Source organism: Adiantum capillus-veneris, chromosome 2 (assembly GCF_014529385.1).
Source record: "Adiantum capillus-veneris isolate H3 chromosome 2, ASM1452938v2, whole genome shotgun sequence".
Lineage (NCBI taxonomy): Eukaryota > Viridiplantae > Streptophyta > Polypodiopsida > Polypodiales > Pteridaceae > Adiantum > Adiantum capillus-veneris.
The window spans coordinates 2,190,907-2,216,891 of NC_140932.1; the positions used below are offsets into that span (position 1 = coordinate 2,190,907).

A 25,985-nucleotide genomic window follows, 5' to 3' on the forward strand; every position below is an offset into this window, starting at 1 on the left:
AGGCGCACAGTTAGTTAATTAAGTAGGTTAGTAATTAGGTGAACCACTGATTAGCAGGTCAGTAGGTAGGCGAGACAGTAAGTAGTAGGTGAGGTCAACGCGCACCAAATAATATCCCCAAAAAAAAAAAAAAAAAATCGAAAAATAAAAACGTAAGTGAGGGGGAGGTTAGATTTTCGAAAATAAAAAACGTGAGTTATAAAAACGGACGGGTTGGTTTGTATAAAAGTTATATCGGGATCATTTCCCCAAGCCCAAGCCCAAGCCCAAGCCCAAGCCCAGGCCCAGGCCTCAGTCCTCAGTCTTATGATATATACTAGACTCACTCTTATATATATACCCTACCCCCTCAAGAGGGAATGAGAGCATGTGGGACAAGTCCTCCACTCTCCTCCCTTCTCTTCCCACTTGCACCCTTAGACTTGCTATTTGGAGCCTAGTTCCCCAGCTAGGAAAAGACTGTTTCGGGCTTTTCTGGACCAAAATAGAACCAAACGGTGGGCTGTAAATCACAGCGCGTCCCTCCTAGCAATACGCTCATTTCGAGCTATCACACGGCCCATTCCACGACACGCTCTAAAAAATCTAGCAAAAAAACAAACAAAAAACACGCAAAAAACTAGTCACAAGGCCTCCTAGAGCAGCTTTTTGACACCTTAGGGTATCAAAAGCACATGCACTTACGCTTTGGGCGGGTGCTAGAACACGAGCATATTGAGGGTGCCTCTGTTCATATGGACACCCATTACCCATCCACGATAGGCTCTAGACCCTCAGCGGGGACACAAGGTAGCACCACCCAAGACCCTAAAATAGCCGCTAGTGATTCCTCCTCCGACTCAGAAATCATGGAAGCATACCCTACCCAAAACACTAAGAGAGAAGGCCATGCACCTCCCGAAGCTCCACAGCCTAGTACTAGTATGTTTAGCCGTTTCATGGAAACATTAGGTAGAGCTACTCGCTCGGAACCTGATGCAAATGAAGCACACGAAGGGGGTGGGGAAGTGGACTCTCCTTTCACATCGCACGTGGACCCCACACCCCCAAAGAGTGTCCATGTGGATATCCTGCCAACTTCTTACCAAGAAGGCCCTGTTGAGCTGCCTCCTTCAGAAGCTCCCTCTAGAGTACCGTTGGTGACAAGTAAGACCACGGGGAGCAACATTGCTTCTACCTCACAAGAAACAGTTAACACGTCGACTCTAGAAGGATTGTTCATTAATGATCATTGGACATACGACCTCCACACTGAGGTGTTGACGGATCTACACTCTGGCCACGCCTACCATGTAGGATGGATAGAGATTGTACAATCCACCTCTAGTGCCACGAGCATCGAAGATCAACAGAAAATGATCTGTAATGTTATCCATGGCATTATTCAATCGGAAAGGCAAAACCGAGGGGTAAATATACTCTCAACTGGCTCCATGAGATTTCTGGATACGAGCAAGGCTCAACAGCCTACTCTATCACAAATGGAGACTCCTCTAATGAGTCCCATGGACCCATCTTACGTCATTTCACCTGGGGTCTCTATGCAATCTGAGCCTCCGAGAGAAAACTTTAGCTTCCCTAACTTGGCTCAACCCTCTATTAAGGAAAACACAGTGCTCACTCCAGGGATAAGCGTGACAGAGAATGTACCGATGACATCTACGGTTAGCGCAGTGCCACTACCTAGTGTCGTAGTACCTAATATGGGGCCTCGACCGTATGTGCCTCTAGCCCCTTATGAACACATGGCCCCCACACCTCCAATTGTACCCCTTGTTTATGCTCCTCGAGTGCCGCTCCCTAGCCCTTATCCCAGTGGACCTATGCCCGGTTATGTTCCATATCCTGCATCATCCACACATATGCCAAGACCGGTACCCGCCCCTCTCCCACATATGATTCCAAGAGTACCTCCACCGGCCCTGCCTCCTCACATAGATGACTTGGCAACGTTTGCTCAAACCATAGGTTGATCTATCGCGGAAAATATGCGTCATGCATCTGATAGAGAGCCTAGAAGTAAGGCAGTACAAATTGCCAAACTCACGCAAAAATTCAATGGGGACGAAGATGCTAGAAAACACATTGAAGTGTTTGAACAAGTATGTGATTCCTTAGGGGAACGCAACGAACTACATAAGTGCAATGCCTTAAGCTTGACATTAAGTGGGAAGGCTGGAGATTGGTATAGAACCCTAAGGGTGGACGAGAAAACAATCTACCTTACCCTTCGAAGGTTGTTTCTAAAGGAGTACATACAAGAAGGTGTGCTTTGGGGTGTAGCATCTCAGCTACAGAAGGCCGAACGTAAGGAAGGAGAGTCAGTAAGGGACTTCATTAGTCGTCTAAAGCACTTAAACTCTCGCTGCCCTGTAAATGAGCGCTTCAACAATAACCAACTGCTTGATCGATTCATTTGAGGGTTGAGGAATGAAGGAACTGGAAAAATAGGGAATATCAGCTCACAGAATCCGTACCAGTCTAAACTATGCAAGGCACTTGGTTTTGGGTTCTCACAGTTGAGGCCATCACTCTTTGTAAGGGCTTACCATTCTGCATGCAAGGCATGGTATAGAGGTGGATTCAATTCTACCGCTTCATGCATTTCGCTTCCACTATCACACTCGCAACTCTGTCAAGGACAGACTAAGCATTGGATTGTTTACTATGATTGTTGGTGTTATAGAATTGATATTTTATTATTTATTGCAGCTGACACATGGAAAAGACTAGACCCAGCTTGGCCTATGTGAATGGATATGTATATCATGTACATTTTATTATTCAAGTGCTCTTTTATGAGCTTTGGCCATTTATGACCGGCCGGCCAGTGTGTAACCAAATTGACCATTCAAGAAATCTATATAACAAATACGTGCAAGAGGGAAATGCTCACTCTTGCACGGGGGGAGATTGCACCCAGTGTCTATGTATTCTTCTCTCCTCTCCCCTCTTCTCTCTTGCCGTGCCGGTGTAGAACTCCGCTCTAGGAGGTGCGCCTGCACGTGCTATCTCGCATCTATCTCCCTCTCTGTCTCTCTCTGCTCGTGTGTAGCTTGATTATGTGCAAGGATGGTTTCCAGGTATGCAGATTTGCGTGTCTCATCATCTTTAGTATCTATTTCGGGTATTTTGCAGGGAACTCCGCGCCTCCGGCTGTAGCATTGGTATCAGAGCGAGGTGCTACGCTCCATGACTACATATTTTGACAAGCTGCAGCTAAGTATTTTGCTCTCCTATGCTTGTAGATTCTGTTAATCGCTTCAATTTGCAGTAATTATTGTTGATTGCATGATGTAAATAGTGATTTCTAGAATTAAAGAGAGCCCCTTCTTTGTTTTCATGATATAGCAATTGTTAGTATAATTATGTTGATTAAACATAATAATATAATGGATTAAACTAAATTATAAGGAGATACTCAATGAAAAAAAAAAAAACGCATTAATTCCTTTAGATTAGATGGAGAAGATGACTAAAATTTTCAGAAGAAGGAGAGGAAGAGTCACCCGAGACTTTGGCATCATAGGAGCCTCAAAGAGATCTTGCAGAATCTCGATTATATCCTTATGACATAGGGAAAGGGATTGTAGAGTGAGCTTGAATATGAGACTAAACTTGAAAGAAGAGTAGCTTGTAGTGGGAACCAACCCCCACAAACTTTCACAAGTTGCAAAACCGATGTGTTTTTTTAATACTCAGGGGCAACGGAGACCAGCCTGCTGTCGCGAGTCCTCCTCAACTTAAGAAGCACGCTTAATTGAGGACATGAGCGCAAGGCGAGCGATAGTTGCCACAGTAACTGCTGGAAACGACGGCCTGTCGTCCGAAAACTTCAACCATCTGCAGGTGTACCGCATGCACGGGTGATTTCCCACTCTCACTTGCACTGCAACGCCTGCCAATCCTTTGTCATGCAGCGCCCACCAATCCTTTACATGCAGTACTTCTACCCCAAATTTTTTATCACCAACCTTAGAAACACTACGGTCCACAGTGACAAACGGTGGCTCTACACACTGCCTGCCTCACTCTATTTCTATCTCTCTCGATTCTCAGCTACCATGCAACCCCACAGCCCAACCCTCCCTCCACCGATGGCGTCACACTCTACTAGCGCATCCACTAACCTACTAAAAGTGGTGTTCTCCCCACCAACTCTGCATGCGCATATTGAACCCAAAAGGCGGCCGTTTAGATCACCACTAACTCTCTCTCTGTCTGTGGCCGCTTGACCAACCACCCATGCAGTGGTTTTCCCACTATTGTCCTCTCTTTCAGTCGTAGTTTTCCAACCGCTCCCTTCGTCAAGCCGCCATGCATCCGTCATCAGATTGACAGCACTTTGTCTCTCCCTCTCCAACTGCTTTTCTTTCTTTCTCTCTCTCTCTGTGCGCATGCTAACACACACTTTCTTGCTTTAGATGGCGCCACACCAGCGGCTTCACACACACATACACTCAGGCTGGAGACTTTTGTTTTTTAGAGTATAATTTTTCAATAAGACAGTCGCTTGCGATAACTTTTCCCATCTCAGAAAAGCAATGTCAATTTCACCTTCAGTATCTGCTACTTTTAGAGCTGCTTCATCTCCAGAAAACTGATCGAAAACTGCTAAGGCCCTCTTATACAAAATTATAGCTCCTCAAAATATTATAGAACTGCTTCAGCATTCTGACCTGGTTCTTGGAAAGCTTCAGTTGCTTGAATGTGCAAGGCTTGGATCATCTCGAGCGACTAGTCTTTCCTTCAACTTGACATACTTGACAAAATAAGCGAGTGCTTCTTCAGCCTGTCGTCCAAGAGACATTTGAACTGCATCTAATCAAAACAACTTGGCTTGCAAACTTTAACTACGGGCAGTCTTCTCTAAGTTCCGTAAAATCAGTTCGAGGTGTTCTGCTTGCTTCAAAGACTTCTCAAACTCGCCTTTATTGGATGCTGCTATTTCATACAGGCAACGGCATCCTGTAAACTTTGCGATTGTATCTTTGATGCGTCTGAGTATTTCAAATCCTTTTTGTACATATAACAAAGGCTTTGCTGACTCCTTGCGCCACTCTGCTAGTGTGGCACATGCTCCACCTATTCTCTATTATTCTTCAAGAGTCGCAGATGAGCGAGAAAAGTCTCAAGTGTTTGCAAGGTTTTTGGGTCTGCATTCTTGTCAAAAGCTAGCTTTAGTTTATTTACTATATCCTTGAATTCTTGCTCAGTTTTGGAACAAGCATCTTGAGCCTCACGAAAGGGTTTTCACATTGGCTTTGGAGTGAGTTGTTTCAGGTGAACTTTTTGGATGTGAAGCTACCAAGGCATGTGACTTGGATAGCACGTGTTTTTCTAGACCGTGGACATGGAAGCATCAGTAACTGCTGGTGTGGGTACCAAGCTTGTATATGCTATGAGTGCCTAGGTACCCCAACGAGGCTGCCATAATGGTCTGGAAATGTGTGGGCTTTGAAAAGGCACGATCGCCCATCCTATAATCCTAGAAAACTACAAAGCTCTTCTCGTTCGTTCATGGTCTCCCTGCGCCTTGCACGCTTCTGAGCAGACTCGAAGAGCTATAACAAATCCGCGAACCACTAGTAGATTTTTGATCAATGAATTAAGGCATACTATATGAATAGCGTGCCAAGATAGAATTGTTTTCAATACTCCTGAAAAATTTAATTGCTTCTTGTCTGAGAAGCATAAACTAGGTCAAGTTCGTATTTGTATAGAAAGAACAAAGACTCGTGGACATAGGAGGTACTATATGACACTAATCATAATATAATTTATAGTAGTTATCTTGTATAACATAGACCATTCAGTTTCCTCATCATTTGTGTACATTTAGCCTTAGCAATCTTGCACATTATATATATATATATATAAAAGGGTGCATTGTACATATGTGCTCAAGTTGGGGTCAAGCTTGATCACCTTAGCACCTACCTGAGATTCTATCTCCCGGACAACGCTCGTTGTTAAGCATTCTCACGCATTGGCGATGGTGATAGTGATTTTCATCACAATATTAGGCTCTAGGCTTTATGCTTTCAATGGTACTTCAATTTGTTTTATTTTTATTTGTACCCAGGCATTAGAATAGATACACAAAGATTGTTCTCACACTTAATTTTACATTTTTAAGACGGTTAATATAACATTCCATTTCATTTTTTTTCCATCTCCTTGCCCCCTCAACCAAAATGTGCACCCTACCTTTGTATTCAATTGTCCACAACCGCGCAAGTCGATGATTTTTTTGGCACCCACACACACACTCACCTGTCAATTTGAATGATATACATCCAAACACACACTCGAAAGTAGTTCCTACGAATTGTTTCCTGAGAAATTCTCTTTGGACCAGAGTATTCATAGCAATGTTTGTTGATCGAGTTAGGGCTTGCCAGAAACAATTTTTCTAACTAAAGACAATAAGGGCACACCTAAAGTTTTTTTTGTTTTTAGGTCAAAATTCAAAGATGCTTTCACTGCATGTAATTTCTATTGAGAGGATTTGGCATTAAGCTATGCAGCTACTCATATGAGTTGCGGTGTTTTGAGTTAGTAAACAAAAATTTGTAAGTACTCTGCTACTCAACTACACTCCAATGTGGTGTCACACAGGTAGTACATGTTTTGTTTTTTTATGTCTTTTCTAGTCCATTGGTCACATGCACACAGATTCGTCGATTTAGGTAGTGTGTAAATGCCTAAATGCTCATCTTGGTGTAGATTCGCCGATTTAGGCAACACCAGTTATCTGTGCAGATCCGCTGATTTAGGCAGCACACTCAAAAAATTACAGATTCACAATGGTAAATGCAGATTCGCTGATTTAGGCAGCATTAGTGCAGATTCGCCGATATAGGCAGCACGTCTTATTGGTGTAGATTCGCCGATTTAGGCAACACCAATCACAAAATCATGCTGCAGTGGCTGGCCACCACTACAAGTGGTATGATTTTGTTACCAGGGTACATAATGAAAGTGATTTGGATTTGGACTTATATTGTGGAAATTGGAATTGGATTGGGATTTGGTATCTGATGATTATTACAGCAGTATTTATGTGATGGGACTTGACATTATGAGACTAATGATGAGTGTGACCAATGATATCCTGATTCATCAGGGTATGACATATACTGCTTATTCTAGTGGTATGGGACACTAGAATAGGTCGTATGTGGATGACGGCAGGCATAAGCTAATGATTGTTTAGTTTCATAAATTTTTCTTTTATTATGTGATGTTTTTGACACAACATACTAATCACTGTTTTTGACACAACATACTAATCACCCCATATGCATTGAGGATCACGGTTTGATCTATTCTTGTTATACTTTCAAGGAAAGAATTCCACAATCTACCACATGGTCGCGAAAAGAAATCAAATTTTCAAGTTGATTCTCCTCATTCTATCCATGGCTACTTAGGTTGGTTACCGTTACCTGCTAGTTGAGAAGTTTCTACAAAGGGTCTTACCAAGGGTTTGACTACGTAGATTTTACCCAACGGGTTTGGATTGCGAAGGCAACACCCAGGGTTTCTAGTGCAATGTTTCTTAGTTTTTTCACAGTGGGAGCTGTACTCCTGTGCATTTGAATACGGGTAACTGAACTTTCAGTTCAATCCCCAGGGCCATGGGAAGGGCATGTCGAAACAAGCATTTTGGGCTGTAGTGTCCAAACTACATTATGCTGTTATGAATCCACTTGTAGGATTTGATTTGGCACATGTTGTCACATGGGATACAACATGGTCTAGGAACTCAAGGAGTTCAATTTAGCCAGTGTGGAGTAATGAATGAGGGTCCTCTCACTCTTGTCGCGGAGTGTTTAGAGTTACCTCCACACACAAGTACACCTTGTACTTGCAGGATGTGCTTTTTTTAAACATCCTTACATGAGACATATTCTACATGTGAAGAATATGAGTCTCTAGACTGACACTGGCGCCCCCTATTTCAAATCTGTGTCACGACAAAGTCTCTAAGTGCTCGTCCAATCAGTTTTCTAGACCATTTGTAGCACTACGTATCATGAGAAATTTCAGTGGCCAGAAATTTTTGGATACTTAGCATGACTTGTTCACGTACAAGTACTACTAAACAACATTAACGATGGTTGCTTATACATAGCAAGGCTCTAAGTTTTTAATGAAAAAGTTTCATTCTTTGTACCTAGAAGTGATCATTGTTTCACCTTCTATTATGGTTCAAACATTTCAGCAAGGTTTGAAATTGATTACACTGAAAGTATTTAGTTTTTGTGTGAAACTATTTACATTTATCTTTACTGTGTGCTACACACATCTTATTTTCCATAAGTACTGGCAAGAACTACCACGGGTATACAGATTCGGATCTGTTTTTTGCTAAATGCATGCACACTAGGTGTTATGGGCCCTAGTGTTTAGGCTGATTTGGAACGGCATGCATATTTCTCAATTTGTTGCTTATGAAGCATTTTGCACTCTATGTGCAGTATCTCTAGGAGATTACTTTTGGGTCTACTAATCACCAATAGAAGTCATGGCTCGGTTTGAGTGTTTGTGGATTTTTTCAAGTTAACCACGATGGTTATTTTGGACATTGTTGATTCCTCAGCAATGTTACACGATATTGTGATTCCCATTTACCAGTCAGCTGGGACGACTGTCTGTAAACCGTGAGGAAAACACACCTCAGTACTGTCAGTCACCCAAGGGGATAGGCAAATTACAAAGAGTAATCTTGTGCTGAAGGATATGCAAAGTGCGTACATTAGCACCAAGCGATCCAATCAGGAAGCATTTATTACTCTACTTGGAGTTTGCTTACCATAAGTTAAAGCATGTTTGCGACTAGGTATAGTCTCTCCATGTATAAATCAATTTCTCAACCTTGAACACTAGTGATGGTGGGGTTGTTTACTGCTGAAATGGGAAAACAAGTCAAGGACTTAAACTTGGCTGATGAGTATGTAGCAAGTTACTTTCATGGAAAGTGAAAAGAGGTACTCTTTAGGGTACATCTTTGTGTGATAACTCGTTTTGAATATTCATGTGTGTTCTAAATGGAGTCTACACACAATGATAGGATAGGATTTGGTAACACAAGCTGGTTGCAAATGGACAACAATGTGGAAAATCAAGATGTTACTCTTGGTTTCATTGAACCTCCTGCGGAACCGTGTTCCGGTCAACCAAACAGCTGGATCCATGAAGGATGCCACTTGGGAAAACATTAGAGTTCTTAAGAAGAAGTTCCCCACTTTTGTTTTCGAGGACGAAAAATCTTGTTTTAAGGGGGGAGTAATGTCAAGACACCGGCAAGGCTGCACTAGACACGGGTAGGGCCGGGCTAGGCGATGTGGAACGGGGAGTCCAACTAGGGAAAAGGGCCAGAGGCTTGCCTATATAATGGGTGGTTGGGAGGTGGAATCTCAAGCTCTAGATTCCCTTGTCTTACAAAGTTCACCATCCATAATGTGTGCCATGTTTCAGCCTTGACACGACATTTGATTCCGGTTGGACGTCATGATGACTTGCGTTACAAAGTCACTTTTCATTAGCAATCTTGGCGTGTTGCAAAAGGTCATATTATTTTATCCCATGGTTCAAAATTTGGTACATTATATCCTCTTTATGTATCTGATAAAAACAATGTTATTTCTATAACCGAGCTGCCAACCGTTGCTTTCTGGCATAGCCGGTTAGGTTGCATGTCAAAGAAGGGAATGGAAACTCTTTCTCGTCTACTTACCGTCTTTATCATTTTTTGATTTTCCCATTTGTGAGAATTGTCAATATGGTAAACAAACACGAGCACATCGTACACACTGTTTTGACAAAGAAAGAAATCCCTTAGAGCTTGTGCACAGTGATTTATGTGGGCCTATGCCTTCTAAATCACATGGTGGAGCGTCCTATTTTATCACATTCATTTACGATGCAACACGACATGTTTGGGTTTATGCCATAAAGTCTAAGGATGAGACATTTTCTTGTTTCAAGAAATTCTTTTCTAGTGTGCAAACTCAATTTGAACATAAGTTGAAAGGTTTGTGATGAGACAATGGTGGAGAATATGTCTCCAAAGAGTTCACAGACTTCTATTCAAGTAGGGGAATTAAGCGTGAGTTTAGAGCTAAACACCTATTATTACAACATACAAGTGCTTCCCCTCTCTTGGATCATGCTGGCATGATTAGCCATTGGTTTTTTTGTCAATATTATTTGGAAAGGGCCTTAACCTCCCATTGATTGTAATTCACAAATAATCCTCAAAATTAGAACTTCCACCAACAGTGCACATGGCGGCTTTTAATACAACCCATGCATAAAGGGAGTGGATACCAATAAAAGCAAATCTTCTTCATAGCTGACAATGTCATTGTCTCAGGTAGAACCGTTTTTTCGATCTACTGAGCATTGTGTTTTTTATGAGGAAGACCGCTAAGGTAAGAACCCACAATTTTTACAAAATGATACTTTGAGCATTTTTTGTTGAAGATATTTCCCCTTTCTTGGTTCGAGCTGGCACGATTAGCCATTAGATTATTTTAGGTAAAGTCCTTAAAATCTCCCATTGAGCACCTAAAATCTCCCATTGAGATGCCATCCGATACGCCTCAAAGTAGATGTGCTACCAACAATGCACATGGCGACTTTTTAATACAGCCCATGTACGAGGAAAATATTGCACAATACCTGAGAGCATAAAGGGCATTGGTGCATTAATAGCCTGCGCTACCATCTCATGAAGGTCTCGAGTCTCATAAGTGAGGCTCCGCATACACACACACACACAAGGATCACCTACTATGAACCTTTCTTGCAACACATGCACATGCAATAATCGTGAGTCAGAGGTCCTACATTGTTGTAGCTCAAACTACCTGCATCTCTGCTGCGTATTCCCCCTTCTCGGACTTCACGGCTTACTCTACGACTTCTAATCAAGTAGAGAATCTTACCTGATGTCTATTGAGATTTTAGGTATTGCATTAGCTGTGTTTCCATTAGTGTACAAGGCTTATTTTCTCTACTAAATAGGTTTTCCGTAAACCATAGCTCTATGAAACTACAAGATGGATTCAGAATCAACATTCTTAAGATGCACTATCATCATGTAGTGTCTAAATGTTGTTTTTACAATGTAGAATAGGATGCAATGAACCATATACATATTCTTCTATCTTATGGATGTTAAGGAGATGATGGGCATCTGTAGAAAGAGATGCGAGTTCAATAAATTTTCAATCTAATCAGCGATATTATTTTGCTTAAATAACCTTCAGTCTATTATTGTATTGTAAACATGTTAGCTCTCTGACATACGATCTTACACAAAAATGGATTTTCATAATAAGCAGTTGTTTTTTACATTGTAGAATAGATTGCAATGAATCAAACAATGGCAGTACAATGAACTCATTGAAATAGCATTCTTTGTTCATAGATCTTATGCATGTGTTTCAAGAAATGATGAGCATTAACTAGTAGTTGTTAAAAAGATGTCATCATGTTATTAGTAAGTTCTTCAATCCATGGATGTATAAACTACAAACTGTATTCAAAAACCACATTCATATTAAGTACGTAGTGTCTATAAAAGTTTTCTTTTTTTAACATTGAAGAATAAGATGCAATGAATCAATAGCCAAAATATGGCAATACAATTGCCTCAAAATCGCAGTCTTTTTTACATGGATTTGATGCATGTTAAACTGCTTTTTAAGTTTTCAAGAAATGATGAACAATAATTAGTAACTGTCAAGACAATGTTAGGATTTGTTTTAAAGATTTCTTTTTACCATATATACCATAAACAGTTAGGTTTTTCATGGTTATAACGAACATTATCATTATACATACACAATCTTAAGGTGTATATGGATTGAGTACATGAGTAAGAGGTAAGCCAAAAACATTATACAACATTCCTTGTACATACTGATAAGAGAACTGACCGTTTGACTAATTGACTCCTTGTGTTAATTAGAAAGGATTGAAAAAAGTATTGTGTGTCACTTTATTTCAATACTTTTGTAGTGGATTATGACACACTACCTTAGCTCTTGTTATTTTTTTTGATAGAAACTTTTGACAAGCTATATATGTAATCAAGAAAAATATATATCATTTGTAAAAATCTTCATTGTGAGGTCACTATGGTTTTGTTCGGTGGTATGAAGGTTTTGTTGAAAAAATAATCAAAAAACAGGGGAGACTCCGGAAAAATTGTCCCAAAATGTATGATTTGGTCTGCCAAGAGAAGTTACTTCTCTCTTTAATGGTCTTAATTTTCCAATAGGAAACCCCAAAAAACATTACGGTTGGAATAAAAACTCCCGAGACATTGGAGCAAATTCTAGCTATCAATGGAAAGATAAAGACAATATCTTGGCATGACCCAATGGAAAACCACTCCCCTCAACTACAAGAGATTTCCCAAAAGGATGTCAACTAGCTTTTCTCATTAAACCAAACAAAACCATTGAGAAATGCATCTTACCTCATAGGAAAGATAAAAACCTTTCTCCTAATACATACAAGGAGAGTGAGGGGGTTTAGGGTTATGGGATGGCAATAACAAGTAGAATAGTCTATTTGGATACCTGTCTTCCCATCAAAGTAGCCCAAGTTCTGACTTGCTACTTTTGTTGGATGGTGGCAGGTATAGACCTATTCTTTCATGGTTTTTGGAGCTTGTTCAGTCTCCTACTAGAGCAGGATGTACCAAGTATAAATTTAAGAAAATCTTTATTGTCTTTGTCCAATTTTCCTTTATTGCCCTTGTCCAATTGTCCTTTATTGTCCTTGTCCAATTATAATTTTGTCAAGTATCAGTATATGGTTTTTTAATGAAGGGATGTTAAAAATAATCTCTCTCTCTCTCTCTCTCTCTCTCTCTCTGTGTGTGTGTGTGTGTGTGTGTGTGTGTGTGTGTGTGTCACACACACACACACACATGATGGTCTCTCTCTCTCTCTCTCTCTCTCTCTCTCTCTCTCTCTCTCTCTCTCTCTCTCTCTCTCTCTCTCTCTCTCATGGTCAATAATGTGGATAATGATCCCTTCATTTGCATGCATTTTCTCATTTTATTTCCATGAATAAAAAAGTATCAAAAGTGACGTGAATATTGGCAGCTCCTTCCAGGAGCTTCAATGCTGTCAGAGTTTGTTGTGGCGTTCGGGTTGGTTTTGTGGTCTACTCGGCAGGGATGCTGTTTACAACTTGTGTTTCTGTTTGTCTATTTGGACAGATCTGGTTTTCTCGGGGTGTGTTCTACTGGTTTTTGGCCTCTTGGACTGTTGTTTGCAGGGATGTTGCTGCTGCTTCTCGAGTTCGATGGTGGGGAACTGTTCGAGTGTTTTATCGATGCGAAGCCCTATTGGTTGGGTCTTGTCTCAAGGCCATCATGGCTTCTGAATGTTTGTGATGGTGCATGGCTCGCCACAAAAGCCAGGTTTATTTTTGGTGCATGTCTCACATGTATAGCCTAGCTTCGGGTGTTGAAGGGGGCAGCGTACACCGGTGGCAAAGGTGTATGCTGTTGTAGCTGCCTTTAGCATGTTCTTTTGGTCTTGTTTTTCCACGAATATATCGTTATTCTTTGGTCTTTATGGTAAGGGTGGTGCCCTACATTAGCCATTGTATTGGTGATGTTCTTGTTGTTCTGCTCCTCTACTCGGTTTCGGTGGGGAGCAGTTGTATCTTTTTAATTTCAATTTTTATCTACCTATAGCCTCCACCAGTTGGTGGAGGTACTTTAAAAAAAGTGAGGTGAATATTGCAATTTCACAATATGCACATGCCACAGCACAAAAGTGCTTGCATGCCCTAGCAACGATGGAGAGTTCTGGTCACATGAGTGTGAGAAACATGGCACATGCTTGGGCTTGGATTAGTGCTCCTACTTTAAATCTTCCCTAACCCTTCAAAAATCCATTGATCTATTGGCTGCTCTGCAAAGTGAAGGCTTCGCAACAAATGTTGAAAGCTACACAATGGAGGACATACAATAGGCTATGAAGTAGGCAACTGGGTACAAGCATGGATTGGGGTGCAATAGTAGCATGTTGAGAAAGAGGCAGCTGCATAAGGTGTATGTGTGTGTGGATACCAATGTCTCCACGCTCATCAACTTTCCCAGTTTCCCTTCTACCTCTTATCACTCTTATATTGATGGGATTGGATTGAGGGCTCCCCTACACGGTTGAGCTCTTCCCTACTTGGTTGAGCTTCTGTAATCCTTTTCTGCTCGATCTTCCTGGTTGCTATCAAAGCTCCCTTAGGTGGCCTAAAACTAGCCTCATTTCTACTTGTAAATTCTTGGAGATAGCTTTTGGAGGCCTATAGCAACCACCACAATACACAATTTTGCACCACACATGAGGGTTAGTTCTTACCTAAAAAATTAACTTGCTCCAGCTAAGGGTTGTGTGATAGGGTGTCCAAGAAAACCCTAGGTCAGCAATACAATCTGAGAGCAGAACAACACAAAGTAGAACATAGCGGCCAAACTACCAAACCACATTTGACCAAACTTGAGGAAAACCTTAGCTTCAACTCATAAAACCTTTGTATAGGCTCAAAAGACCATTTGGCAAAGGTCTAGGTGGTCCCTACAAAATAATCTATGGTTTTGCAAGGTGACCAAATGGGAAACTAACTTCATCGAATGCTTCTACATGCTCTCTATAGGCAATGTATCTAGATGAGACCAAGTAAAACATTGGAAGAAGATCCTTGGTATCAAAAAATAGTATCAAAGACCTTAAAGAATTATTTCTTATGAAATGGGGTAAAATGACCCCAAACCAACTCAAATTTGGCATGATGAGTCAAGACTATATACATTTCCATTTCCTTGCGAAGCAGCCAACGTGGTATACAATACCCAACCATGTTGTAGTCTCAACATTTGTGCAAGATTTAAAGTCAACCGGTCCCATGCCTATAGATCATGCCCATTATTTGCTGACCACACTCAAGAGCATCGAGAAAGAAGGAGGATTCACCTACATGGGAGTCCTAGAAGTTCTTACTAGCATATCTTACCAAGCTATAAGAATGGCTGATAGTCTCTTGCATGCCCCAAACCAGAATACATGGCTTGTTACTAGATCTACTAACCAAGAATAAAAAATGAGGATGAATAAGGAAGAGATTTAGTGAAAAGGGCCAAAAGGTGATGGATACAAGTCTCTAAAGAGGGATCAAATAATGTAGAGAGACAAGCTTGACTTGAGAGAATTGGGAAAAGGTCTCCCACATAAAGAGTACACTAATGTGGAAGCTGTCTAGTGCATGCGGATGCATGTGTGCGGTGAGGAGTGAATAAGAGACTGTGTGGGTGGAGCATTCACTACTGTGGTGAGGAGCTCCTTATTCTTTGTGTATATAAAAAATCAGGTATGTGTGTAATACAATGGACGGATGGACACCGGATGTCCATCTTTGAGCAAAGGTGCAACACCTTTACCCCAACAATCTCCCACTTAAAGGCGACTGTGCCGATAAGTGGTCCTACTAGGGCACTACTAGTATATACAAGAAAATAGGCGAAAGACTCTCTCAGCCTACACCCACTGGCTCGCTCTGACGATCTACATACAGCTATAGCGTCTCTAGATGAGCGCACAAATCCATGCAAGGGTTGGCATGAAAATCTTGCAGATAACTCTGTATGGTCTGCAATGCTCCATGAAGGTTCATGCTAGCATCAGTCATCGCAAGACTAGTAATCCCTACTACAAATGCTCCCACTGCAGCAGCTAAGTTGGGAATTGACACTAACAGGTCATACATGAGACACCTGAACGCTAATGAAACATGCAAAATCCTGGATATCCCAGCCACCTCAGGGCTATGTGCATACTCTGCATCATCAAGACTAGCTGTCACATATGGATGTGTCGACTCTAACTCCTGGAGGACCACCTCCGCCTCATCCATAGAGACTCGATGCATGTCTCTTGATATCACGTCATCAACCTCTAGCATGAGTATATCAAAAAACTCCATATCTGTCATCTTGGCATGTGTCTCTAGGGAGTAGACCCACTCTACCTGTGTTTGGACACATACAAAAAACACTTGTTGTGTCTCACTAGAGAAATCTTGCTCCACCTCTACCGTTGTAGAGTCCACTAACATGTGCTAAATGCTCTGTCTCTTGAGAATATTGGAGCTCACTCACAAAGGAGACTTGCTTTGTCTCTCGCTCATCACATGTCAATGTAGTAACTGAGACTATACCGTCTTGTACCTGAGAAACCTATTGTGGGTATACATTGTATGACCTAGCACCTCACACAATAACTAGCAGCCCATTTGCAACTTGAAAGACTGCTCTTGAAGCAGTACATGACAACCACTATCTCTCAAGGATCTCACTGAGATCAAGCTCTGTGCAATCTCAAGAACATAGCGCACATGTTGTAGCATATACAATGCACCATTGGGTAAAGAAAAACATACATCTCCTACACTCTCAATGTCATATGCCGAACCATCGGCCAGATGCACACATCCATAGCTCCCACTAGCAAAAGTGCTAAACCAGTCACGACATGAGGTGACATGGAAGGCTGCATGCTCATCCAACAACCATCAAGAGCAAATGTCATCTCTCATAGGTATGTATGCAAGAGGAAGGCAAGAGAGGTAAACGTGACATCACCATCACTGGTATGTAAAACCACCTCTCTAGCCTATGTCTGTACATAACATGCATCACGCATCCCTCTTTTTTGCTGTCTCATATGTCTAAAACAACAGCATCTGATGTGCGTTGTGTGACCACAATACCAACATCGCATGTATCGGCAAGAACGATATTGTTGTCTCTCATGAATCATCACTATTGACTCGATGTCACACATAATATCAAAAGTAGTGAAGAAATCGCATATGCGTCAAAGTGAAAGATCACTTGATCAATATGCTAATCAAGCATAAAATTGCATAAGCATCTGGTAGCTCAATAGTGACCACCTGTAATTTGCATGTAGTAGTCACATGATCAAAATGTACGTCAATCTAAGTACATAAGGAAAAATCAAAGATAACCTGTAACCACTGCGAGCATATCATAAGTCATCACTCCCACAACAGTGGATACAAGGATCAAAATGTCCAAGTCTGGCAATAAAACCTACCAATGCAAGGGCTAAGCTCGATCACAATCACGTGAGAGTAAAAAAATACCCAAAACCATATGGCGAGAATCTTGAGGAGAATTCGGCAAAGTCTTCCCTGTAAACTGAGAAAAATCTCAATTAAATCTCAACCATAAACTAACAATACAAAAGCATAAAATCAAGTAAAGCCAACACAGGCTATGTGCATAAACAGACTTAAAGTCTCCCACTTCACTGCCGTCAAAAGATCAAGTCAACTGACTACAACGCTCTCTATTCACAATAGAGACAAGACAATAAATGAGTGATATACCAAAAGCGTTGATCATCAAGTAAATCCACATCTGATATACAACAACCAAAAAACATGGAAAACTAGCTCACTCCTGCATGAGTGGCTCTCTAGACAAATGTACATGTCGGCAACTTGTATACGTGTGAACCTATCAAATCTGAGCTATAGCAAACTCACATGTATTTGCATATGTCATACATGACAAATTTTCACATAAAAGTGAATAAGCACGCACACAAAACCGCAATCGGATGTGCATCAACCCAAAAACCACATCCCAAATCAACACTTGCATAAAAATTTGCAAGATAAATCAGCATTCTAAATGCATCACAATGTGACGTACATATTCTCAAATGAAATCTATGCAATATTTTGCAGTATGTAAGCGTCCAACTGCCAAATTTTCTCTATATATGTCAAAAACACACAGGCTGTTGCAAAAAATGTCAAGATCTGAATTTCAAACTTTTGAATCACCATTGCGTCTAGGACATCAAGATACCTTGGGGTAGACCCCTAGATATACCGATCCGAGTCCGAGTGTGTAAGATATGCTAAAAACTGTGTTTTTGACCCAAAAATAGAAGAAATTATAGCTGATGTACTTGCTACTTTTTTAGAGTAGAATTTCAAAAAATGGGCATCATAAATGCATTTTTCATGTGCCAAACCTCGAACCAAACCTCCTGAATCATAAATATCTGACTCCATATGACCAAGATACGGAAAAAACTACGTTTTGAAGCCCGAAAACTCCAAAAACGAGCTGCAAAACTTGCTTCTTCTCTGCTCAAGGTGATGCAATGTTGAGGTCGTTGCTGCTACGCTCTCCTGTTCTCTAGTACCAGTTGAAGAGCACACTAATGTGGAAGGTGTGTGGTGCATGTCGATGAGCTTTTGCAGTGAGGAGTGAATAAGAGACTGTGTGGGTGGAGCACTCACTATTGTGGTGCGGAGCTCCTTTTTCTTTGTGTATATAAAGAATAAGGTACGTGTGTACATACAATGGGCAGCTAGACACCGGACATCCAGCTTCGAGCAAAGACACAACGCCTTTTTTCAACACCATAGCTCACCAAGAAGAACCAATTCAAAGAGAAGCATGCCACCAACAAGAAAAGGAAACGTTTTAAAGGACAAGAAGAACTAAACGCCAAGAAAAAGAAAAGTGGATACCAAGGGAGGTAAGAGGTCCAAGGACCAAAAACCTGACTCCAGGAAGGGGCCACAAAGATAACCTACTAATCCACTAGAGCAACGAGATAAATTATATGCAAAAGATGAAGCAAAAAGAAAAAGTGGAAGTGATGAATAGTACATAGTTTGAGAAGAAACTCATATAGAAGATAGACCACAATATCCACCCCTAACTTACTCGACCCCATCACATGAAACCACACCACCACCCTCACCATCTCCTCTACCAGTTCCTTCATTGCCCATGCAACATTTCCAACCAAAAGAGACAAGGGAGCAGATGACATTAGAAGATCAAGTTCATGACGATTAGGAACATGACATAGTTGAAAGATCTATAGAGATTCCACAAGCTACTGTTGCATCAAGGGAGAAACCCAACAAGCATCTATAGATACAAAGTTACGTATCCACATAAGGGAAGAAACCCAACTGGCATCTATAGATACGAAGTTTTCTATCCACATAAGGGAAGAAACACAATCCCAAAGCATTCCTAAAATTTTATCAATTATTGTCTTAGTACAAAGTGAAGGACAAAACCAAGAAGAGATGGAAAAGGAGCTCATAACTTCTCCAGAAGATGTCCTTCTTGAAGAAGAACAAACACAACAAGAGGAAGCGGCTATCTTGGATGAAATGGATGATTATGTAGCTCAAGTCATGACTATGGTGGAACACATGTGAAAAGAGGCACATAATAGAAACTCCAGGATAAACAGACTAACTAAGTGATAAAGGAAGCAAGAGCTTAAGAGGACGATATACAAGGATATTGATAAAAAATGTGAGCAAGATTGAGATTATGTAGCAAGAGCTAATACAATGCCAGCAAGAAGTGCAAAGACATCAAACCACTCTCGCCAAACAACAAATAGAGATGAAAGAGCTACTAAGATTACTAGTAGCCCTCATGGATGTATATGGCTCATTCTGGTTCTCTGACCCCTGCTGGTGGTGGCATTAGTTTTTAGAAGTACTTGAATCTTTTGGTCCAAAATCTTCCTGGCACTTTGAAGTTGAATCAAAACCTCTTTAAGTTGTACTCTTACATCCTTCATGCATGTATATGTGGGTATGCTTCCTAAAAATATGTCAACTTCTAGGCCTAAGCTTTTTAAATCATTGTGGATGGATTCTATGGGTTAGGGTTTACCTTCAAATCTTCATTTGTAATACACCATTTTGGTATCCTGTCTAATACCAGCACACAGTTGGGATGTTGTGGCAGTTGATAGACTTGTTGATCATGGTAGTTAAGTAATTTCCAGCTATTAATCATATATCTGGCTGTCACAAACAACATTTGAAAGCGTTCCAAATCTGTGTAAGATGTTTTGTCTTGAAGAAAATCTTGGATTTGAACTGCTTTTTGTCATCTAAGTGATTTATTGAGGGCTAGCAATTCCTTGGAGAAAGTCTTATCTGATTTTGAGTCAGATGTAGACTCATTTAGAATTACTTTTCCTTATTCATACCTCAGATTGGCTCTCTCAGTAGCTAGATTTTGAGCTCCTGTAGTGCGACAGACTAGGAATTGTCTTGTGTTTTTTCTTCGCCAAAACTGACGTCTACCCTTATTGTTGATTCTTTACATCAGGTTGGTCATCCTCGCTGTTAGCTCCTAGCCATTGTTGAGACTTGTTCCAACAATTTATAGAATTAGGAGGAGAAGGAGGTGGATTGATGACGTCATCGTCATCTTCATGCTCCTCATGCCCAGTGGTGTACATGCCTCCCTCAAAGCCATCAGAGAAGATACAGAAGTCAGTTACTGAAGGAAAGAGCCATCAGTGCGGATCTTGTAGCAGAGCTGACCTTTCCAAAACATCAACCTGCTGAAGGAAAAGACCACTAGACAACAGACTATTCATCTAGTATGTTGCCTGTATAAAAGATTAAGTATAGGGCCTGGAGGACTTTCATAAGGAGAACTCCACTACATTCACACCACACAATAGACTATCATAACCTAGCTCAGGAAAAGGGAGAAGAATATTGGAGGCAAAACTTAAATAAAAGACTGTTAAGGTCAAGAATAAGATTCAAGAAGACAAACAGCCTAATAGAAGGATTAGGCTACTATAAAGGCAAAAGAGCAAAGAGACATGCCGGGGGGGGGAGGGGAGAAGGGTGGTGGAGCACATGGGATGGGATGGTGAGTGAGTGTGGTATCTATGAGCGCCATTGTAATATTCAGCAAATGCTATAATCTCTAAGTTCTAATAGTACATTATGAGCTATGGGTTTTTGCACTCACATTTTTTCTCGTCAATTCATGTTATTTCTCTATGTTTGTGTCTGACATTGCCATAGTTCTTGACTATTGTCAAGGTTGACTAACCCATTCCAAAACCGAGGTAGTAGTTAGTTGTCAGTCATGCCTCGGGTTCAATAGTTCCCTTCTTGGTCAATTCATACAAAGGTAATGGTTTAGCTGTAAACATATGAATAAACCTCCTGTAGAAGTTGATGTATCCAAGGAATGAGCTCAACTACAACACAGTTGTTGGAGCTCTAGCTTGTTGAACACATTTTATTTTCTCACTAGCCATCTCAATTTCATTTTTGGAGACAATGTGTCCTAGAAGCTGACCCTTCCATATAGTGACTTGAAGGGATTTAGAAAAATCATCTTCTCTCTTCACCTTTCGAATACCATGTCCGAGAAAACCATGAAGTTGTTCACAAATATGGCCAAAAACTTATGCAAAATTTCAATGAATATTTCCATCATGCATCTTTGAAAAGTTGTTGGAGCATTATACAATCCAAATGGCATCACCAAATACATAAGTGCTCCCCATTCAGTGATGAATGTAGTTTTGGCTCTGTCTTCAGGTGCAATCTCTAGTTGATTGTAGCCACTATATCCATGCATGAAACTATACATCTTGTACCCTGCTATCTTTTCCAACATCATGTCTATAAAGGGTCATGAAAAAGGGTCCTTTATGGTTTGGGCATTATCTTTCTATAATCCACACACACCCTAAACTTCCCATTCTTCTTTGAGACTACCACTACAAGAAATAAGCAGTCAATGCTTCCTACTTCAGTTATGAATCCTGCCTTAAGAAGATTGTCTATCTCGTCTTTGAGGCTTTGCATAATTTGGATTTATTTTGTATCTCTGTAATCTGAGTGGTATGGCATCAGGTTTCAATGGTATCCTATGTTGACATACTTTTGGATCGACAACTTTTAGATCTCTATTTTTCAAGGCAAAGATAGCCTTGAAATTTTTAAATAGTTCCTTTGCCCTTACTTTGATATCTGGTTTCAGATGCTTGTTGATTTTGATCATTTTAGGGTTTTCTTCTGAACCGAGAATCCATTCTTCAATTTCTCGATCATTTGGAAGCAACCTATTCGGGCCACCTTCCTTTCTTTTTGCCATTGACTTGGCTTTGTTCTAGTTTGAATACCAGTAGCATAATCATTAAAGGGATTGCCCTTATGTAGTAGGTCATTTCCAATGCTTCTTTCTAAAATATCAAGACTCCTTCATTTTGACTTTTCTCTTCGATTGGTTTGAAATTAAACGTATCTGGTGCTGGCTCTTCTGGGAGCCGGCCATCCAGTTGAACTGGTAATTTTCCAGGGTTCATTTCAGTAATTTGCTCTGGATATTCATTAGGAAGAGGATGGGGTCTACGAGGGCCTCTTTATTTGCCATGAGATTATGGAGGTGATTAACATTTTGACAAATAGGTGCATGCCATGTGTGCAAGAATGGTGGGTGTGTAAGAGAGGTGTAAGAATGGTCAAAGCATGCATTTTTCCTCCAAAAAGGGGGTGGATAACTTTATGATTTTTTATCTTCCATAACTCTTGCACACGATCTCTGATTTGAGCGGACATTATAGATCTGTATTCTACACGCAAAGCTCTTTATATAGATATGTTACATGATATGGTTTTGCCCGCTAGATTTTAAATTTCATTTTGGGGGGAAAATTTGAATTCAAATAAACTAGCTGTTTTTTCTGTTTGAATTCAAAATCTACTCTTTGATTTCTTCCTTAATACTAGAGCTTTGACTCCCTTAAACTTCCAAGTAAAGAGGCCCTCCTAGACCCCATTCTCTTCCTAATGTGTCTCCTTTGTGTCTTGGCCTACTACTTGTCCATTAGCACACCACTCAGATCTATCTCTGTTAATGGAAAAATGTGCACAGAAGCAAGCATTTTCCCAATTTTCTTTGTTGCATATTTCTTGCATAACTCTTTAGGTCTTAGGGATCTCTTCCAGCTTCTTGTGTTGTCAATTTTGATCTGAATTCTTCTATTGGGCCCTTTAATAATTAATGTCTGTTTTGCGTAATCATGAATGGCACAAGAAGTTTTGAGCCATGGTCTGCCCAAAAGCATCCCATATGCTCCTTGTACATCCAAACGAAGAAGCTTGTTTTGAACTTTTCCTTGCCCACCCTGATTTGAATATTTTCAATCAATCCAGTAGCTTGGACTACTCTATGATCAACCATCCTTACTCTGAATGGTGCTAGTTTCATATCTGTTATCCCCATCTTCTATTTGAGATGTTCTCCAAGGATATTCACTCTAGGTCCCCCATCGAGTACTACTCCAGACAATGGTTCCCATTCCTTCCTCAGTTTACAATCAACTTGTATTACAATAAATTCATTATCTTTGATGGCTGCCAGGTCTACTGCTCTAGCTTCATCTTCAACTTTCCTTTTAAGTTTGATAAACTTTGTAGCTTTTGGTTATGTCTTTCTGATGTCATTCAATTCAATGGTTAACTTCTGGATGCGTTCACATACCTTGACATAGATCTCATCCTACTCATTCCCCGAGCTACTGTGTAGACTGGAAATTTCTTCTTCTTGAGTATCTTCACAATTTCATTCAACCTCCTTTTCTAGTCTGGTTGCTGACTGAACCTAAGATGGATCCTCTGTTTGGTCCTTTTTCAGTTCAATATTTCTAGCTTCAGTAAATTCTGGTCTGACTTGTTGTATCTCATTTACCCGACTCTCCACTGCAGCAATCATGGACTCATTTGGTCTACATGCTACCTTCTCAATGTTAATTTTTGGCACATCTGAAGACTTGGGCATTAGCTTCTGAATAGTTCTAGCCTCTGAACATTCTGGTTGTTTTGGCATCTTTTTGGTGAGATTTTCAATGATTTTGGCCACCAACTCCCTCTATTATTTCCATTCACCAGCTACTTTCTCCTTGCCCTTTGCCTTCCACACTACCCTCTACTGCTCCCACCTCTTGGTTTCAACAGTTTGTTTCTCCTCTTCATTACAAATTTCTTCAATGATAACCCCTTTACTTTTGATTAAAGCTTTGATTGGCACTGGTTCTGGTGCCTTTTTGTTAGGCTCTGTTAGCATCTCATTCTCTGGGCATTGAGCTATAAAATGCCCGTACTTTCCACATGTATAACAATTCAAATTTTTGTTTCTAAAATCTCCTCTGCCTCTACCCTTACCAACACCTCCCTAATACCTACGTCTTCTAGTACCAGTACTTGTGCTGGTTCAATTTTCATTGGACCCACTGGTCCCATCTACAATGACCATCTTAGGATTGGTCAGTGCTAATGATTGACATATCTTTAACTTTCTTAAAATGATGGATACGAATGCCACAATTATTCCATAAGTGGCTAAAAGTCTTATAATATGTGAATTGTGTACATTCATCTAATCTATGATCTCTGGATTTGCATTTAGAACATCAGATCTCCATTTTTCTTATTGAATGCCAGGTTTTAGTCATTTCAGCAATTTGTTTTGCCATTTCCTCTAGTTTCCTGTTCCAAGATCCTTTCTTCTTCCCTTTCCTTCTGTCATCTGATTTGCTTTTCGATGAGCTAGAGCTCACATTGGATTTTGATTCCTTAGAAAAATAATCACTCTCACTTGATTTTCTTCTACGGCCTTTCTCCTTCTTGGCCTATTGCTCCAATTTTAGTGCTCTCTACACCAAATCATTGAATTTCTTTGTTAGTGCTGCCACTTCATGCTCTTTGAGCTTCTTACTTTTGAATCCATTCAAGAACCATGCTCTCAGTCTCTTTCCTGAAGGACACTCCTGTAGCTGTCTGGTCAACTCTTTTATTTTCTCAACATAGTTTCTTACTGAAAACTTGCCTTGCTTTATCTTATCCAGTTCACACAGTCTATCTAGAAATTTTTGTAATCTTTAATGCTAGGTAACATGCAACTCTTGCATGTATGATTTTTACATGCATAAAGCCTCTAGGAATGACATGCATCTCTAAATTTATAGAAATCTCACATGCATGCTCTTTACACACCCGTACTTACTCTATCTGTGCATTCATGGGCCTAGATGATCACATATCATCAAAAAAATTACACATAATTGTTCATAGGTCATTAGATTCAGTAATCTAGTAATTAAATACTATAAAATCACTTAAGATCATAGAACTTAATAGTTGGAAGCTAATTATTAATTGATTATCAGCTAAGTATGTATCTAGTCAAAGTTTTTAAATCACTAATATTATAATTTTAGAAACTACCTTTTACATGAAAAAAAATAATCGAGACTTTTTCCTAATTTTTAACAAATATTTTCTAGCTTAAAATAATACTTTTAGACTAAAATAAATAGATTTTACACTAGAAATAAGCAACTTTAGCCTAGTGAAATAAGGTAAATTAGTAATTACAATCTGGAATTTTTCAAAGATTTTTTTTTTTTAAACAAACTTATTTCATCTTTGGAAATTTTTATTTTTTTTTATCTGTGTGTATAATTTTTACCATATAAAATTTTGCTAAATTATATTTTAAAAACCGTCTTTTCACTTGATTTATGGGACAAATAGGTCCACTAGATCCTAAAAAATTGAGGTTATTAAACTATTGGATGTTTGACTGAACTTATCCCTCGAACGTACGCTTAGCACGAGGAACTTTCCTCTCCTCCTAATTCTATTTTTGAGCTGCGTGATGGCCCCTAAAGTCGCAAAGAAGAAGAACGTTGGAGCCGATCCAAGCCATGCTCCAATAGTGGAAGCCAATCAGCCACCGCAACAAAATGTGGCCATAAACCCAAACCAGGTACCTATTAATTTTAAGTTTTATGCATCGTAGATAAGCATGACGTAGTAAAGCCTAGGAAACCATAAGAAAAACACTAGCTGTATAAACTGAAACACATGCTTTTGTTAATGAAAACTTAAATAGCAATTACTATCTGTTGCTAAACATATTGTTTGCGTCAAATTTTTGTGAAGTAGAAATGGATTGCATTTTTGGATAGAGACTGAAATAATTGGATGGCAGCTTGGTGCTGCAATGTGGCACGATGCGGGTTGGCACCCATGCCGCATTGGTGCACGAT

At 40.1% G+C, this 25,985-nt stretch overlaps 1 pseudogene; it reads right to left on the reverse strand.

Moving 5' to 3' along the window:
• Positions 1-4,653: 4,653 nt before the first annotated feature.
• On the reverse strand, positions 4,654-5,980 carry LOC147462279 (uncharacterized; annotated as a pseudogene).
• Positions 5,981-25,985: the final 20,005 nt, after the last annotated feature.